Below are 20,670 nucleotides of genomic sequence, written 5' to 3'. Positions count from 1 at the left end.
AGTGTGACTAAAGAAAAACAATCACATTTCATTGATTTGGGAGAAGGCACACCTGAAAAGACTCCAACTCAGCTAATCATTGAGCCAAGTCCTCCACGAGAGGAAAGTCCCTTTCAGCAAGAAAGAGAAAACAGTCCTCAAGAATTTGAGTTCAGGCCGAGAAGAACACCTGAAACTAACCCTGACCAGCAGGAGGCATACAATTATTTGGAGACCTTGGAGCAATCAGTTGCAGGTCCAAGCACTATATTGCCTCTTGATGAATAGGTCCAATCTTTAAAACAGGAGGTGTTTGAGCTAGAAGTCCTGAACCGGCATATTAAACAAGAAAACGAAGCATTGAAAGAACAAAGCAAGGTGGACAAGATTGTCCATGACAATACCATGCTTCACTTAGGACTGTGGCAGAAGAAGAATAGAAAGTTAAACAAAAAGTGTAAGAAGCTGAGCAGGGCACTGATCAATTTGAAATTCAGGTGTTTAGTCAAGAAACCGAGGACCATTTTGGCATCAAGGAGAAAGAGAAGAAGGCTGGATGTTTTGGCAGAAGCATCTGAGCACATGAATTGAAAATAATGACAAAGTTTTGGTTGCATGAGGACATGCAACACCTTCACAGTGGGGGTATGTTGAGCCTCAAACCTGCACTCCTTTACACATCCTCTCAGCCTCCTTTTCCTATTCATTTCCTTCTTTTGCCACTCATTCCCTCCATCAAATTGCTCAAATCATTGTATTTTAGGACTTTTTACATGGTTTGCTAATTATGCTAATGACTGTTGTTGGTTTAGAATTTTGGTTCAAAGTGCTGCGTTTCCGCAGCTCACACAGGGTTTCCGCAGCTGATCCCAGTTTCTGCAGCCAACCCCGGATTTCGTAGCTGTTTTCTTAAATGGTATGTTCTAGGTGTCCTCCGGGAAGAAGAGCCACATGGGCAAGTTCGTGGAACCAAGGACATGGTGTGTGTCCCTCCAGCTCACCCAAACTGGTCATAAAAACCCGTAGTCAACGCAGAGGCAAATCCGGTCAACGGAGGTCATTGGCGGTGGCACGGCTCCGCGTGTTCTATTTTGGAGCACGTGAAGAACAGGTGGCACCTTCTTCAGCCACGAAGACAGTGGGAAACAAGAATCCAACAGCGGATTGAATGCCCACAACGATCGTTGCCTAAATCCGAGGACGCAGCCAGATTACGTGTTTTTACACAGCTGCTTGAATAGCTGAAGTTTCGTTAAGTTAGTTTGCTTTTCTCTGTATAAATAAAGCGTCTTTGAACGCTGGATAGTTAGTCATTTTTGTAGTCGTGTTTTGTAATTGTTTTGAGCTCCCCACTATATTTTTAAACTTGTTATCAATACATGAGAAGATTGTTCTGTTTCTAAGCGTGTAACTGCTCTTTGGATTGGCTGAAGTAGGCAGAGGGCCCCTGTTTGCTGCAGCCTCTGTACAGTAGTTTAATTTCTTGTATTTCGTTTTCTGATTTCATGTATAATAGTTGTACATATGTCTCTTTATTTGCTGCATTTTTATTTCTTTTTCAACATGTATAATAGCTGTACATAAACTTTGAATTCTGTTGATTTACATTTCTGCACTTTTGTTCATGACTGATCAATGTGTTATGCAGGTTTCTTAGGCGAGCCCGGGATAGTTTTCTTACTTTTCTTTTTACAACTGGTGGCATGTGTGATCATCTTGTCTAGGCTGCTGACCTTTACTTTTCTACAGTTTGATTTTCATTAGTTTTATTCCTTCAACTTGCATTTTACTTTCTGCTCAGTAGTTATCAAGTTGTTCATCTATTGATGGTTCTTTTTCTATAATCAACTAACTTTATTGGAGCCAAAATATCATTTAGTGCAGCTTGGTTTATTTTGCTTTAAGACTCACATTACTGACCTGTTCATAACTGTTCTCACATCATTAAGAAGAGGTTAAAATAGTGTGATTTGTCTCACTTAGATTTCACATTGATTAGATTTTGTAAAGTAGTGTAAAGTAGTTGTTCTTGCTTTTAATTGAGTTAATATAGATTTCATTTTCGTTTTCATCAACAGCAAAGATATTGGGCCGATGCCATTAGTCTTTTATTTGATTTCAAGCTTTAATTTTATTTCAGTTATTGTTCAAGCTTTCTTTTAGAATACTCTTTAAGTTTCAAGAAATCACTTAGAAATCATCACAATCACACACATTCACTCGCTTTATTTCATCTCCATCACATCACATTAGGAAAGATACAATCAAAAACAAACTAAAAAGATAAAAACGACAAAAGATTAAGAAAACAGTTACCTAAGTACATATAGTACACCTCACTTCATCAGCTTACGAGCCCCGGGTTGACATTTAAAAGTTGCAATTTAGACATCACTAAATTGACCAAACACAAGTCCGACAAAAGTGTAACTCAGTATCCTTTTCATGCTTAGAGAGTTTGAAAAAGATATAGAAAATAAAACTTTGCATGGTCCCTTTTCGTACATTTGTGTCCCTCGAACCCGAAAAGGTAGAAAACAATATTTGAGAGAACCACTTGACCATTTCAATCAAGGAGTACCTTTTTCGTAAATAGTTTATCCCAGCCTGAAAAAGGGGTAAATGTATACTGGGTAAATGACATTTTGCAACCTTTAACAAGTTCAAAAACAACAAGAGATCAGAAATATTTTTGTGTTTTAAGAGTCGGAAAAGAGCTGAAATAAGACCCCCCATTTTTATTCTCTTTAACGAGTCAAAAAAGGGAAAAAATAATCGGCAATATTTTCATCTTTTACGAGTCGAAAATGAGCTTAAAGGTGACTCATCCTAGAGGAACGAGTGGTATAAATGGTAGCAACTAGTTCTGGCAATGGAGTAACTTCTCAAAACGTGTAATGGTCAAGAGGCTGGCTAATAAAACCACTCATTGTTGCGGTTCCTCAGGAAAGGAAAAAACAACCCAGTGAAAGCATATGATCGAACAAAGAGATGGTGGCGATGGAATAAAACAACCAAGGTTCATATAGCAGAAATCAGCTGATTAAAATGGCAATCATGAGATGTAAATCGGGCATGGGTTAATTTTTACACAAGCTTGAACCATGGAGAACTTTGCTTGGATTTAGTTTCATGTTTACACAAGCTTGAAATGAAAAACTATGCTTGAGATAAATTTCCATGCCCCCGGCATAATGACTCAATCCGAGGTACATGCCCCCAAGCTTCATTTCATTCAACTAAGTGGATGGAATGAAGGTTCACTTTCGAGATCTAGGAAAGACTCGAATGGGATTTTATGAGATCTTAATCAAAGACTCGATTTGGAAAAGGGAGTTGTTTCATTTTTTTAATGAGGTTGTCACAAGACAAGGAATCATCCTCATGACTCCTTGTTTCATTTTTTAATGAGGTTGACACAAGACTAGGAACTATCCTCACGACATCTGCTCATGACCCATAAGAGAACATGGCTCCCAAGAGGTCTTCACTAGATGGAAGAACCATGCTCTAGGAGGAATACATGTCATTTGGTACCAAAGACAGATCGGGTTCCAATGTCCCCAATACATAATGTACAATACCATCTGTGTGATCATCAGCAAATGCGGAGACGGAACGGGTAGCCACATAATTGACCTGTGGCAGGGAAGGTACTACTTGAAAACAAGAACCAATAGGGAACAGTGGTTGCATATGAGGCACCTAGTGACCAATGAATGACAATTGATCAATGGTCACTATTCTCCCTTCGTGTGGAAACAAACCACATGGAAAAGCGAAGAAACAAGAGCCCCCATGACATAGACATAGTCCAAGGAGGAGATTGAAATGTAAGGGACCTTGGACTACCATCATGTCTATATAGACGGTCTTTCCTCCCAAAGTGATAGGGAACTTCGGAAGGATCCCTAAGGGTTGACTGGTTCCTCCGTTGAAATACAACAGATTCTGGGTGACAGGCACAAGCTGCGGGGAACCCAAAGCTTGCCAAGTAGCAGAAGACATGATGCTAACAGATGTGCCTTCATCCAATATAGTGTCATGTACTACCATATTATAGGCTTATACTATGATCTAGAAAGGCACATAAGATGGAAGGCGGAAATAAGTCAATGGACTCCAATTGAAAGAGACAACAAAACTACTTGGTCGGGATATCATATGATTTCCTCCATGCTCCGCAGGATTAGGAGAAGGACTCTCCTGAACAATTGGGACGAGAGGATCACTCTTCGATTCATGAGAATCTGAGGAGACGAGAAGAACATGATCAATATGATCACCACTCTCTTACAGAACAGAGTGAGAAACTAGTGGTGGAACCAAGTCAACACTCTTTTCGACCAATGGTTGGTCAGGAACAAACACAAGATAGTCTCACTCAGGAAGAGCAGGATAGGCAAGAGATGAATCCAAGTTAATCTCTTTACCAACTGGGAGAGTGTGAGAAGAAAGCCTTTGATAACCAACATGAAGTTCGGGTTGAGGAGCTGCAATGTTTTCTAAAACTTTGGAAGCTTTATCCATAAGAGGACAAAGGTGAAGAAGATGCTCTCCTTCACATAACCTACAGGGGAATATAATCTTCCCTTTCTTCTTACCATCGCTAACCGAGGGTGAAGCATCGAAATGATTTCCAGAGGTCGATGGTGATGGTCAATCCAGATTTTGAGACCATACCTCTAAGACTCTGGGAATGCCAGGACAGTCTTGAAGGAGATGGTCACCCTTACACAGCTTGCAAGGGGATCTGACCTTCCATGGAGGATCAGAAGGTCTGTTGACAGGAAGTGCATTTAGATCAATAGATGCACGGTTGTCCTCTCACTTATCTAACTTCTTCTTCTTTGTCTTCTTCTTCTTCTTCTTAGCCTCCTAGTTACTAGATTTGAAACTTTCACCAAGCGAAGTAGAAGAGGAGGGTGAAGAAATGGGGAATAAGGCAAGGGGTCAACCTTAGAATCATCGTAACTTGATTTGTATGAACCAGACATTTGGACAGGAGTCCGGACGCTCAGGACCACCGAGGTTGAAAACAACTAGACAGGTAGACCAATGGTTAACCCAGGAAGGGACAACGTCGCCATATAAGGAGCACCAGCGTTTCCAAAAGAAGGAAAAGGACCAGGATTCCCATCCGAGGGGAATCCTTGACTGGTAGATTTTGGAAATGTTGCCATTGGAATCGAACCTAAATAATTACTAAGGAATATAACTTTAACCAGGAATATTTCGTGGGAAGTTAATTTTAGAACACTAAAACAAAACTTTGCCTTTTCATGTTTTAAGAGTCGAGAAAAGGGAAAAAGGTGACTCTAGTCACTTTTGAAGTTAACAAGATTGAAAGGCCAAGTGCTCGATCATATTTAAAATTCAAAGAGTCAAAAAGACCAAAACAACTACTCATGATAATCTAGGAAAAAGGGATTACCAGGTAACCGTGAACTGCAAAATACCTCCCAGCAAACTGAAAAGTACGAGCAGGCAATCTCCCTGAATGTTGTGTTCGGTGTATCACGTTTACAAGGTGGCAGACTCGGCTTCCTATGGATAAATGATTGCAAACCTATTGGGGTCTCCCTTTATATACGCGATGGTATGGGGAGCACAAGTCCGTACTAGCGTTGTCTAGTGCCAAAGCAAACGATAGCTGCTAGGTTTAAAGACGTCAGGACACGTCTCTAGCCTAGACCTTCTAAATGTGAGCATTAAGTTTCACTGTTTCCTTAGGTTAATTCAATAAATTTTAACGGTTGATCTTGAATTAGGTTTCAATTTCAAGGCCCTACCACTATTATCTGAAAACTCCTATATGTGGCTATATGAGAAAAGAAATATTTCTTCGGTGAAAGTTAACACTAATAGAGGGATAGAGAGCACACAATCAATGCAACAACCAAAGAATGAAATCTTTCACTAATACATGTCCTAAATGCACTTAATATTCTCTTAACAAAAAAAGAAGTTTCATTTCATTTCCAATGGTTATGATGATGCAATTCGAGCTTCGCAATGATGCTATTAATGCAATATTTTTTCTTAAGTAAACTAGAATGATGTTCTTCTTTTCATAAAATACAAAATGAATATTTCACATAAAGCACTTTAATGAAAGTTTTCACAATTCCGAACAAACAAGCATCAATCAAATCCAAAGCATGATAAATGAAACTAAAAGCAACTTCTTCCCTGAATCAAACAAACCAAACACATAAATGCTTCAATCGACAAACCAAGCAATGTAATCTATGCTCGGAAAGAGAAAAGAGACACTCGAAATAAGAGAACAAATGAGACTCTTTCACTCATTCAATTGAAAATGAAGCAATGAAGATGTTGCGACTGAAAGATGGATTAAATGAAGCAAAAAATCAGAAACTTGACACAATGAGTAAATAAAAAAATGAACGGTAATTGACCTAGATTCCCTAGGGTCATAGAAACCATCCAAAAAACTCAAAAAATCAAGCAATGAAACTTCAAGCCAATCAATCAATAAAAACCAGCAAACAAAGCATTCTAGTCACTTCTGGGCGAAAGAAGGGAGTCTGAGGATCAAGACACACTGGCACTAAAAATGGAGAAATTCTGATTTTTTATTAACTCGGAGACCGGAAGGACTGGCCAGGCTACAACTAGCACTGATTGGCACGACCAACACAACTGGCCAGGCTACAACTAGCACTGATCGACATGACCAACACAACTGGCTAGGCTACAACTAGCACTGATCGGCACGACCAACACGACTGGCCAGGCTACAACTAGTGCTGATAGGCCTGATCAGCGCGACTGGCCAAGCTACAACTAGCGTTGATCGAGGAATTCAAAGAAAAAATAAAAAATAGCTTCTCACAAGGGCAGACTTAACACATCCTAGGGTGGGCTAACCAACAACTTGACTTGATGAGCAAACAAATAACTGAATGGATGATGACCTAGATTCCCTAAGGCCACACACCATCCAAAGACTCAAAAATCAAGTAAGGAAAAGGCAAACCAACCAAGCATACAAACCAAGCTAATGAAGCTTTCCAGTCAGGGAGAACACAGGCAAAATAGGCTAAGAGGCAGAAATTAAGAGGGCAAGACACATTGTTTATGATCCAGGACAAACCCTAATCCTCACCTACAGGAATTAGCGCAATTGCCTAAGTGACAACAAGTGCCACAAGGGTGTATGGCGCGACTGTTTGAGAGAAAATCACGCTGTTTGGCGCGACTGTCAGAAAATAAAATGCGCTGACCAAGGATTTAAAAATAAAATAAAATAATTTCAAAAGCCAAAACCAAAATTACCACTGTAAATTTTAGACTCAGAGCAGTAAACCAGGCAAAGCAGAGAAAACTAAAGGGAAATGGTGATACTAGAAAAGTTCACACAAAACCATAAAATGGCAATCAATCAAATAGAAGGATTGGCTCCCTAGTGGAGTCACTAATTTATGGTGCAGGTAAATTCTCGATGTGGACAAAGACAATTCCTCTAGCCCGAGAGAGCGGGTCTAACCACAAACAAACAATCTATGGAAAACTTCCTTAAGCTAGAATCAAATAAGAGGGCCTACCTCTTAGAATGCTACTATGTTTGGTGATGATCCTTCTTCCTTACTCCGGGTATCTTTCGTTTCCTTCCTTCAAATACTTGAAACAAGAAAACAAACAACAAAAAACATGATAGCACACAATATTGCATTCAGCCTACTTAACAGGTCAAGGAACATTAAGCCATCGAATGTAAGATAACACTTCAATGTAGGAAATCAATCAATAGTTGTATTCATATAAGTTCAGAAAGAGATTACAAACAATGCCTTGATGTTGCTAGCCTCCTATGATGTATTCAGGTTCCCAGACTTATGCTAGCATCTCATGGATAGCCCCAACAATGGAAGTTTTAAGGCCTCTTCCCTTTAGTCTCAAACCAAACCAAACACACTATTCTCCCTCAAACATAGACTAAAAAGCTACAAGCTATAGATGTCTTGTTGATCATTCAAACTCACTACAAAACTAGTTTAGCTTGGGAAAATAGAGGTTTATATAGCTTGGATGGAGGGGATATGGTTCCTCTCATCATGGGAGAAGGTATTATCTCTTGGGTTTGTTCCATCCTAATAGGGGAAAGGAGCCCAAACTGACTTCCTCGGCTCCATCCAGCCCAACCATTTACTAGACTTTCGTTACGAAGCTTCCAGACCTCAAAGCTTCGACTCCATATTTAAAAAACTTGCAAAAAGAGGATCAGCGCGATCGAGATAAGGCTCAGTCGCACTGATCAGCGCTAGTCCCAGTGTTAAACTCTGTAGATCGGCACAGGGGATGAATTGGTCATTAGCGTTGGTTGTAAACTGGGGTAAAAGGAAGATCCTTGGGAAATGATGCAAAAGGGAAATGTTCTTCTCATGGAGAGGGACATAATGGGAGTTCCTTCATGATGGAAAAACACATGAGGGTCATTGTAGAGGTCCATTGGGATCATGGAATGAGGAGTACAGGGACAGTGACAAAATGTTGTGTAACACCGACATGTTGACGTAGAAATCAATGGACATATGATAAATCAAGTCATTTTCGACTTTGGATCACAAGTTAATATTCTCCCACAAGACACTTGGTTAAAACTTGGTAGACTAACGTTGCAAAGAACCACAATCTACTTGGAATTAGTGGATCAGATATTCTGGGTGCCAATTGGTACTTTAAATAATGTTTGAACCACAATATTGGGGATATCAAATTTTTCCAACTTCAAAATTGTCATGTCAAATGCCCTCGGGATCAAAAAATGAAAGGAATTATCTCGTTCGAAATAGACAGGATAATACTTAAAGGAAACAATAGAAAAATTGTGATTCCCCTTGATCTAGGAGAATGGAAACTTTGGATAGAAGCATTGGATGACATAGAATCAAAACATTTCTATCAAATTATGCATAAGATAAGGATAATGTTGAACCAAATTCTACGGGAGAAATTCAGGTCAATTCACAATTATTTGTTGGGTGAAATTCATATGTTGAACTATATGAATAGTAGTTGGATAATTACAAATCAAATGTTAAGGAATGTGTTTTAGCGACTGCACCACCCTCCAAAATTTTGGCCCGCATCCAATTTCGGAGCCTCCTTTGAGAGTTCTACTTGATATTTGTACGCACTCAGGTTCACCCTGCGAGCTCATGTGAGTCTTCAAACCCACCTTTCTTGATCATTCGACAAACAACTTTTGCATGTTGATGTCAATGTCATGCTTGCGACCATGTTATGGTCATACACAAGGTCTTCGCTACGGGTGTACATGTTGTGTTCGCTATGCAAACATATGTCGCGCTCACACACAAAGTCATATACATTGTCACACAAGCATCGCCGCGGTCATCCAACGATCAATCACAAGCGTCGCACTTATCGCTCACACCATCGATCAGTCATGTTGAGCATGTGTGTCTATATGGTCTGAGTTGTTTCATCGTCAAGTCATGTAAGTGTGTGTTTATAAGTTCACGTATGCATCTTTTCATTCACTCACACACTTAGTTGTTTTGTTGAAGTTCTGATGACCAAATTCCCCTCTAAACAGTCGAACCTTCACCCCGCCATCGACTCGATCGACTATCACCCAAAACAACGCATAAGCATCAAATAAGGCATTTCAAGCTACGCTTCCCACAAGCTGATAAATCAACCTTCATCCTAGTCAACTGGAGATTTTGACCTGGCAGTCCCCCTGGGACTGATTCCCCTCAAAAATTTTACAAAGGCTGCAAACCTTACCCGATTTTCTGACTGAGAAAATTGCATAGAAAGGTCGGACAAACACCTAGTGCCCCTCCCTATCTCCCTCAGAAAATTGTGCAGTTTTTCCAGCTAGCCCACCAATCAACTAACCCACTACTCACCCGGAAAACTACATAGTTTTCATGAGCAAGCCCTTTATTTCCCAACAGTCTTCTCAACCCAAAAACTGCGCAGAGGTGATCAACAAGTCATCCCTCCAACATCAATGCATTTTTTCTGCCAGCAACGCCCAGTAGTTGACTGCCAATTCCCTCGAGGAATTGCTCAGTTTTTGTTGCCAAGCCCCAGCAGCTGACTATGGGTTCCCTCTAGGAATTGCGCATTATTTTATGCCAAGGTCACAGTAGCCAGCTGCCATTTCCCTCCATGAATTGCACAATTTTGGCTGCCAGGCTCTCACTGCCCGCTCCCTCCAAAAATTGCATAGTTTTGTCCTCCAGCTAATCTAGACTCCGCAGACAGTCACTGTCGATTCGGATTGCCCGTCTCCATCTCCCAGTGACTTCTACGTTGTTTTCACCAGCAGTGCCCAGAGCCTCCATCCTAGCTCGAAGCCCACAACCTTATCTTCTCTCCCGGTCACCTGCATTTGAAACGATCATGCATCATGGTAGACTAGGAGGTTTATGGATTTGATGTCATCTCATCATGAGTGACTGCAAATATAGGTACACAAACAAACATGTCACGACGATGGATGGGATGAACAAATGGAGTACATACAGAAGGACATGTTCACCAACAAACGAACAAACGATGCATGCAAAGAGATGTGCTTGCGAACGAATGATCATGCAAATATGTGTTTGCGGATGAACGAACGGACGAACATGCAAGGATGTGTTCGCACATAGACAGACAAATGAACATGCACTTTTCGTGAACGAACGAACCTATCAAACATGCCAACATGAAATCAAGGAGTAACGTGTGAATGAAACTTCAAGCGAACCCAACGACCATCGAAGGCTCCACGCACTTTGCCATGTGGAGGTGAAGCTGTGACACACCATGAGGACATCTATCACCCAGCAACACTGCAGCTCAACATGCACACCAACAGCAGCACGAATGTACCATCATGTTCATGTCGATTCTTGTCACGAGTCATGTCGTCCATATCTCTACTGTGGTCCATACTGTCAATCAATGTAATGTAACGTGGAAGTCCAAGAGACCCACTTGTCGTATCAAGAGTTATTTGAAGTCGAAAGGTCATGGAATTCAAACAGTCATGAGGGAAGGCGAACAGCCATAAGGGTCAGTTTCAACCTTGGCTATAAATACCCCCTCATTTTTACATGGAAAATACGTTTCACCTCGGCTCCTCCCACATATCATTGAGAGTCTGTAATATTTTCTTGGAGGAGTGAGTAGTGGCTCCAATGCCCCGCCCACGGGGTTAGTGATGTATGGTGTACGATGTGCCTTGGAACTTTCAGTTAATTCATAAGCTTGTCAACATGCCAACACATTTTCACACGTGTTGTAATTGTTGTAAGACTAATCTTGAACACTTGTAGTGCATGTTGCTTTAACCTGTGCTTAACACTTGAACTCATTCAATTGTTGTAATACATATATATTAATGAAAATGTGTTGTATGACTTGTTAACATTGTACTACCCATGTTGGTTACCTCCTCGAACATTAGACAAACCTTTCACATAAACCTGCAATAACGATTGTCGCACTCACGTGGACTCCTCCTCTGTGTGTTGTACGTGTTATCTTTCCTTATGTGTTGTGACTACCGCATTCGTGTGGACTGCTCCTCAGGAAGTTGTGCACATCCTGTTGTGTTGTGTGTTCCTAACAAAGTTGGGACTTCCTTCCATCTGACTTGGGACTCACTCTCACCCTCTTCCTCTGCAGTGAAAGAACCATTGACACAAGTAACACTAGCAATCACCAGGCACGCGAACCTCACTACTCGAAGACAAAGTAGACCACTCTCCTCTACTAAAAAGCAAGAGCTGATGCAAACATTTAAGATAATGGTAGCCGGACCATAGTACCAGATGGGACTCCTACACCAAACGTTGTGAGGACTAGTTGGGACTTCATATCAGGGAGATCCCCTGATGTTGGCAGGTCCAGCACCGTCAACATTTTGGCTCTAGAAGGAGGGCTAGATGACAAGTTGAGCCCGTACATCTGGGTTGAATCTCTTACCCAATGAATCATACACAATTCATGCTCTCGGGGTGATTCTCTCATTTCTCCCTTAATCAGCAATCAATCCCCGAGGAGCTTCTCGATCACTGGTCCTTGTTAAAGTTTGACAATGAGGACAGAATGTCTGTAACCAAGCACATTTATGATTTTCTTCATTTCTGTGAATCTCATGAAATCGATAATGATGAGCTTGTTTGTGTACTCTTCTTCCTCACCCTTGAATATCGTGATAATCGGTGGTGTCATACCCTGCCACCTTCTTCCATCCATTCCCTTCTCACTTTCCTCGAGGAGCTCCATCAAGCCTTCGATGAGTGTGGCCACCAAGATGTCTATGAAAGAATATCTTGTTAACGAATGAATCTTGGAAAACCAGTTGAGTACTTTGCTACCCGCTTCCTTCACCTCTATCATGGAATTCCTGAGTGGTTTGTGGACCTTGACTTCATGATCCAGGAGCTGAAATTATTGGTTCATGTCTCCTAAAATGGTGAACCTCCTGATTTCCCTTCTTCCTCAACTCTTGCGGATCACGAGACACCTCATGTCTCAAAGAGGGTGCCCCCTCATAGAGACCACAAAACTAAGAAATTTGCGCAACTGGTACCCCCTCGTAGCGGTTCCAAAGATGAGAAATCTACACAGCATGTTCCCAATCCATCTACTCGGCTGTCTCCCACCCCAACGGAGGAAATTCCAGAATGGTTAAGAAAGCCTATGGCGAAAACTCATCCCTCCATTTCGCAAGAGGACATCACCATTCATAACCCAAGTCTTGAGTCTAATATGCATCTCTGCCATACTCCATCATCTACAAGGCATGACTCCTTGAACCATGACTCGCTTGAGCGATCTGCTTCATAAGTTATCTACGCACACTCTCTTGATTCTCAAGCTACTGGCTCAAGTTGCGGTCATGTGCAAGGCAGTCTCATCATACAAGCGGAGGAGCAGGATGGTGAAGACATGATCAATTCCTCTCAAGACATTGAGCTCCCATTCTTCATCGATTCTCAATTCACGAATCTTGGTGAAACATCATGCACAACCAATTATTTCGATCAACCTCCAGTCTTGGGTTGTCATCACTTCCACGCTTCCGTATGTTGTGATGAATGCCCAAGCACATCATATGATCTACTGTCATCTCATGTACACTCTAACTCAGATCTAGAATGCACATCGGTCAAAGCAGACATCCATATTGAAGCTTCCTCTGCACCTCACTTGCCCATGTGTCTTATCATTCGCAGCGCATCAACATGCATCAGAGATACTCCGCCTTCTCTTTCTTCTTCATCTTGTGAGTTATCTCCTCGATCGACACAAGGCAATGAGGTTGTCCATGATGAAAATAGTCTCAACGCGCAGTAGTCTTCCCACTCATCATCATCTTGTGTGTTGCATGAAGACAACTCATCAAGCCAGCTTAATGAAAATTTTGATGAACCCTGTGATAGAGATGGTTGTCATCCTAAGAGCAGTTTTGAAATTAGTAACAACAGCCATGCTCAAGCCATGCATGATCTAGTTCACATCTCAAAATGCAATTTTTCAATTATGGAAAGTTCTAGGACGTGCCAAGGAGTCGACGCACTTCAACATCCGTTGATGGTTATGTCAAGACCTCATGACTCTGGTAAGCCCATCAAACAAAATCAAATCTTGTTTCTCACACATAATCTGTCAATCTACATGGTTGCACTCGAAGTGGATCCCTGTGTAAAGAATATTTACTATTCTGGGTGTGATATTTCAAAATTTCAGATTTTCGCTAATGATCGATCCATGAGTCTGTTACAACACGTTTGTCTTCGTGCACCTCCCTTACATCCAATTCGGGTTGGGAGTTTCTGTCCCTAATGCAATCATGGAACAACGAAGTTGATCGTCTCAAAGACTATCTTTGTCATGAATCATACTTATCGGATGTTCTCTCTTGTAATCATCTCCTTGGTCTTTTTGAAAAAATTTCACATCAAATCTACCCACTCATCACACCAGCAATCTCCCTGTGTGATGACGTGCACACAACCTATCGCGTGAATCAAGTTACTCTCACTTCACCACACCCCAACTAGTTTCATACATTCACAGTGTTGGCATCCTTTCTATGTTTATGTGATGACCATGATGCCTGCGCACTTTTTCACCAGTTGCGGGTGGGTGTTCTATCATGTCTAGTGGACAGAAAACTTGGTTCCCTCATTCAGAGTGTTTGCATGATTGTTCTGGAATCTCGACTGACTGGTCTGATTTTTCTTCTACCTTGGGTGGTTGTCATGCAGTGTACCATTTTCCCAACATTACATCCAATGGCAGTCGCTTCGCACACTATGATCTTCCCATCATGATCACCTCTCTCAAATTAAGAATCCATCTTCTCAAAGATCACAAATATTTCAAAATAGCCATCATGAATTTTATGATCCAATCATTGAATGCTAGAACAATCTTACTTGGCAAGTCTTATTGTAAGTAACAAGCTTCAGTCCTTCCTATCACTTACTAAGAGACCTGGTGCAGAACAACACACACTCGCAAGAGGCCTCCGAGGTTTGTTGAAAAACGGTAGTCAAGGAAGAGGTAAGCATGTGTGTTGGGTGGTTGTGACACATTCTTCTACCCACAGGCGAGACCTTCTCTCTCGTGTGCAAGTTTATCAAGTTTTTTCATTTTCTATTGCACACTAGTTTTTATCTGTTTTAATCACTCTTATATTTGCAACTTTAGGTCAGGTACGCCTATCGTGGCTTCACTGGAAATTTCATTTCACGTGACCCTGATCGTTTAGCGTAGGAGTAGGAGTGGTGTATTCTTTCTCGCTTGCCTTTGATTTTTGGTTTACATGTTTGTTTTCTTGCTAACTTGGTTTAGTTTGTTTGCTTGTTTTCTTTGCTTGCTTTTGTTGTGTTGGCTTTGCTTACTTTTTTTGTTTTATTTGATTGATGCCTTGCTATTTTTTTCTAGAAATAAGTGTTGTCATCTACTGAGTTCTGGCTTTTGAATGAGTATGTGGCTAAAATCTAAGAGACTTGTGACACTGCAGCACTTGACCAGTGTTGCATCTGTCTTCTTTGTGCTCGATTGTAACCTTCAGCCGATGAAGTCTTGATGGAAAATACGATCCGTCTGCAAGGGGAACTTTGGTCCAACCATGAACCTGTGTCCACACTAGGAAACCCCATGCATGTACTCAACCTTCTTCTGTGTGTTCAAGCTCATCCAACTAGTAGAAACGGAGAAGGGGAAAATCTAAACGAGCAAACCTATGTCAGAGGTCTTACATGCTCTCTAAAGGAACAACCTCTTATTCTCGCAATAAGTCGAGATCCCTCTTTCACCCCAAAAACAAATAAGTGCGAATGCACAGTCCTCTTAAAAAAAAATACAAAGGCGAAGGAAGAGAAAGGCTTCCTGCGTAGAGAGGTGAAGCATGCAACTCCACCGGGGTACTGACCAGGCTCGCTGGAAGTGGAGTAATGCATGTGCTCCTGCATGACTTCAATGGGGTACTATCTAGGCCTGCTGGTAGCAGAGCAACACCATAGATGAAAACTTATACTCTGAAAATATTCAACTTGCGAGCTAAACTACCCTTCCCCATTTTGAAACATTGTGATCAAGCTAAACTTTTGTTTTGTTTGACTGAGTTGGCAAAGGGTGAACCATGTATGTCCATGGGGTAAGTGGGGAAGCTGAAGTAAACCATACATCAATTCAATACTCCCTGAAATACAAAGGCCCCATGCTCTCAATGAATAAAAAACAGAGAAGTTGGAGTTTTTCCAGTGTATCACCAAGTGTTGTAGCAGCTACAACACCCTCCAAAATTTTGGCCCGCATCCAATTTTAGAGCCTCCTTTGAAAATTCTACTTGATGTCTGTATGCACTCAGGTTCACCCTGTGAGCTCGTGTGAGTCTTCACACCCACCTTGCTTGATTGTTCGACAGACAACTTTTTCATGTTGATGTCAATGTCATGCTTGAGACCATGTTCTGGTCATACACAAGGTCTTCGCTACGTGTGTACATGTTGTGTTCGCTATGCAAAAGACCGTCGTGCTCACACACAGAGTCATATAAACTGTCATGCAAGCCTCGTATCAGTCGTCCAATAATCAATCACAAGCATCGCGCTTATCATTTACACTATCAGTCAGTCATGTTGAGCATGTGTGTCTGGATGGTCTGAGTTGTCTCGTCGTCAAGTCATGTAAGTGTTTGTTTGCAAGTTCACATATGCATCTTTTCACTCACTCTCACACTTAGTCGTTTTGCTAAAGTTCTGACGATCGGATTCCCCTCTGACAGCCAGACCTTCACCCTGCCATCAACTCGATCAACTATCACCCAGAACAGCGCAGAAGCATCAAGCAAGGCATTTCAAGTTGCGTTGCCCACAAGTTGATCAATCAACCTTCATGCTAGTCAGTCGAAGAGTTTGACCCGACAGTTACCCGAGATTGATTCCCCTCAAAAATTGCATAGAGGCTGCAAACCTTGTCTACTGCATTGACTGAGAAAAATGCGCAGACAGGCTGGACAGACACCTAATGCCCGTCCTTGTCTCCCTCAGAAAATTGCGCATTTTTTCCAGCCAACCGACTAGTCAGCCGACCGACTGTTCACCTAGAAAACAATGCAGTCTTCATGAGAAATCCTTATGCTGCCTAGTAGTCTGCTCAACCCAGAAACTACGTAGAGGTGATTAGCAAGCCATCCCTCCAACATCAATGCAGTTTTTTCCGCCAGCAGCTAACTGTCAGTTGCCTCCAGGAATTACGTAGTTTTTGCTACCAAGCCCCAGCAGCTGACTGTCAGTTCCCTCTAGGAATTGTGCATTTTTTGCTTCCAAGGTCCTAGTAGCCATCTTCTAGTTCCCTCCATGAATTGCGCAATTTTTTCTGCCAGGCTCCCGCTACCCGCTCCTTCCAAAAATTGCATAGTTTTGTCCTCCAGTTGAGCCAGACTCTATGAACAGTCACTATCAATCCAAATTTCCCATCTCCATCTCCCAGTGACCTCTGTGTAGTTTTCACTAGTACTGCATAGAGCCTCCATCCTAGCTCGAAGCCTGCAACCTTATCTTCTCTCCCGGTCACCTGCATCTGAAATGATCATGCATCATGGTAGACTAGGAGGTTTATGGATTTGATGTCGTCTCGTCAGGAGTGACTGCAGATACAGGTACAAAAAAAACATGGCACGACGACGGATTGGATGAACAAAGGGAGTACATGTAGAAGGACATGTTTGCCAATGAATGAAAAAACAATGCTTGCAAAGAGATGTGCTCGTGAAAGGACGATCATGCAAAGATGTGTTCACGAATGAACGGATGGAAGAACATGCAAGGATGTGATCGCACACAGATGGACGAACAAACATGCACTTTTCATGAACGGACGAACCTGTTAAGCATGCCAACATGCAAGAAAGGAGAAATATGTGAATGCTACGTCAAGCGAACCCAACGACGATCGAAGACTCCGCGCACTTTTCCATGCAGAGGTGAAGCTGTGACACACCATGAGGACATCCATCACCCATCAACACTGGAGCTCGACATGCACACCAACAACAACATGAATGTACAAGCATTGTCATGTCGAGTCTTGTAATGGGTCATGTCATCCACATCTCTAGTGTGGTCCATATTATCAATCAAGTAATGTAACGTGGAAGTCCAAGAGACCCACTTGTCATATCAAGAGTCATGTGAAGTTGAAATGTCATGGAAGTAAAACAGTCATGAGGGAAGGCGAACATCCATAAGGGTCAGTTTCACCCTTGGCTATAAATACCCCCTCATTTGTACATGGAAAGGAATTTTCACCTCGGCTCCTCCCACATAACCTTGAGAGTTTGTAATCTTTTCTTTGAGGAGTAAGTAGTGGCTCCAACGCCCCACCCATATGGTTAGTGATGTATGGTGTACGATGTGTCTTGGAAATTTCACTTAATTCAGAAGCCTGCTAATAGGCCAGCACGTTTTCACACGTGTTGTAATTGTTGTAAGACTAATATTGAACACTTGTAATGCATGTTGCTTTAACCTATGTTTAACACTCGAACTCATTCAATTGTTATAATACATATATATTAATGAAAATGTATTGTATGAGTTGTTAACATTGTCCTTCCCGTGTTGGTTACCTCCCCGGACATCAAACAAACCTTTCACATAAACTTGCTATAACGACCATCGCACTCATGCTGACTCCTCCGTTGTGCATTGTACGTGTTATCTTTCCTTGTGTGTTGTGATTGCTGCATCCATGTGGATTTCTCCTTCGGAAGTTGTGCACGTCCTGTTGTGTTGTGTGTTCATAAAAAAGTTGGGACTTCCTCCCATCCGACTTGGGACTCACTCTCACCCTCTCCCTCTATGGTGAATGAACCATTGACACAAGTAACATTAGCAATCACCAGGCACGTGAACCTCATTACTCGAAGACAAAGCAAATCACTCTCCTCTGCTGACAAGCAAGAGATGAGGAAAACATTTAAGATAATGGAAATTGATCCATTGTGCCAGATAGGACTCCTACACCAAACGATGTGAGCTTTAGTTGGGACTTCATATCGGGAGATTCCCTAATGTTGGTGGGTCCATCTCAATAGAATGTTGGTCTATTGAGGTAATACCATTTGGAAATGTTCAACCCTATTTCCCTATAAAATAAATACCTATTTTCTCTGAAAAGAAAGTAAAAAAAACTCTAACACTAGTCCCAACAAACTTAAAAGTAAAATTAGAAACATCATTAAGGTTCAATGAATTCACTTCTTAGTTGAATCATATCAATGAAATATCTAATTGAATTGGATAACAAGGAAGAATGTGGATCCTTGAGAAAACTTTTATAATACAAGCAACACAATGGTGGGATACCCATGCACCCCGACTTTAGACTTGAATGAATGTTGCAACATACTTCCTCTAATGGTTCGGAGGGAAGAAGCTATTAGCATAAGCTCAAATTCTAAAATTCAAGCTAGGATTTGATCCTATGGTCAATATATAACACTATGAAAATGAAGGGAGAATGATCGAAGATGGAAGAGTTTGGCTCCATGTGTTCCCAATTACATTGGACAACTTTCCTAACAAATGGTATAAAATTGGAGAGGCATGAGGAGAAATTTTACAATGGAACAAACTAAAGAAAAAATTCATAAAATATTTTGAATTCCAACCTGAGGAAGAAGAATTTATTCAATCATCCCAACAAAAGTTCATTGAAAATCCAAACTTGGAAGACATGAAAAGAAAGGGGAAATGAAATTTGAACCAACTTCAACCTCAACTTGAGATCAACTAACATGACACCAACAGGTTTATTAATCATCTAGCCCACTCAACATGGAAAATATTATATCGCTGAGGCGAACTTTTTAATAGAAAATAAATCACTCAGAGACACATACAAAGGTAAAAATGTTATTTAAAGTATTAAAATAAGTCAAAGGAAAGTTAGAGAAGAAAAACACATATCTGGAAGTAAAAATTGGAATATGGTAGCTCAAGGAGGTGATAGCTTCCAACTATATGGACATGGATATCAAAATAAAGCAAGTCAATGTATCTCATGATGATCAACCAAAAATTATTCAACCTGGGAACCACTAGTTAGACAAGCAAACTACTGAATTTGTCAAATTCCAAGGAAATGAGAGAAATAAAAATCAATTGTACTCCAGGAGATAAGCCTATAAAGAAAAGACCATAGAAATTGGCTCATAACTAGAAACCCGTAGTGCAGAAGAAAATTGAAGGGATTCTAGTTGTTGGCATCATATATCCTATTGACAAATCAAAATGGGAGGGTCTTACGGTTTTATAGCCCAACAAACATGCCCAAAATAATTAAGGATTTGTATTAAGTTTCAAGGCCTTAATAAATCAACACTAACCAATATTTCCCCCACTCCCTTCATGGACTAAATAATAAATGACTTAGTAGGTCATCAATGTTCCTTAATTGATGGTTTCTCAATCTATAATAAAGTCCCAATTACAAAATAGGTTCAAGAAAAAACAACCTTTGTCTCACAATTCGGATCCCTCACATACAGATTTATATGCCTTTTAGACTTATAAATGCGACAACAATATTCTCAAGAATGATAATTAAATTTTTTCAACACTATATGATAAAAACAGCTAAAATCACACAATCACAAACACTCAATCATATATTATGCACAAATGGTGTATGTGCAAAGACACTCACACACCGATTACATTCAGATCACTCTATTAAATAGAGTTTTTGAGATCCAACTTATTCCTAATTTAGAGAGAGTGGTTGAGAGAATTTCTCAACCATCACAAACCAATTTCTCAAATATGGAATGTAAGCATTAATTCCAACATCCCCCCTTAATGATTACATTACATGAAAATAACAAAATAATCAAGCTTATCAGTAGATGCTCCATCAAGTTGCCTCATAACCCTCGGAAAGGTGTAGTTGGCAAGTTGGATTCCCGAGTTCCCTTCCTCAACTCCCGAATCAAGGACCTCCCGAAGTCAATTATTGGACAACATCCCAATCTGTCGCATAACCTCATTAGGAAACCACTTCCACGTCTACCACTAATGAGGGATCCTTTCCTAGAGTCGCAACTGCAATACTATCTGGACAACCATCCATATTGAGCCTTACTGCTACTTGATCTTTAACTACTGGCATCAGACA

The sequence above is a fragment of the Pinus tabuliformis genome, chromosome J (genome assembly GCF_031772625.1).
Source record: "Pinus tabuliformis cultivar Carrire ecotype Pingquan chromosome J, CPIR1, whole genome shotgun sequence".
NCBI lineage: Eukaryota > Viridiplantae > Streptophyta > Pinopsida > Pinales > Pinaceae > Pinus > Pinus tabuliformis.
Note: the sequence above shows the minus strand (reverse complement) of the source record.